The sequence below is a fragment of the Odontomachus brunneus genome, unplaced genomic scaffold (genome assembly GCF_010583005.1).
Source record: "Odontomachus brunneus isolate Ranch 3 - 2012 unplaced genomic scaffold, Obru_v1 Obru_scaffold_198, whole genome shotgun sequence".
In the NCBI taxonomy this organism is placed as follows: domain Eukaryota; kingdom Metazoa; phylum Arthropoda; class Insecta; order Hymenoptera; family Formicidae; genus Odontomachus; species Odontomachus brunneus.
In genome coordinates, this window is record NW_022639648.1 from 195,488 (window position 1) to 195,702 (window position 215).

Here is a 215-nt window from a genome sequence, read left to right on the forward strand (position 1 = left end):
TCAATGAAGAAACATTTCATTACAATGTTTTGGAAAGCTCTCGAGGTCAGCTACAAGAATATGTAATAAAAAATAGGAGATGCCGTTTAAAAAAATTAAGGTGATTTTCATGTGACTTTCAAATATTAGGACCTTAACTTAGTTTCCGCCCAAAAAATACTGAGAAAAAGCATTTATTGTAAAAAATTTATTTAAATTATTTCAATGAAAGTATT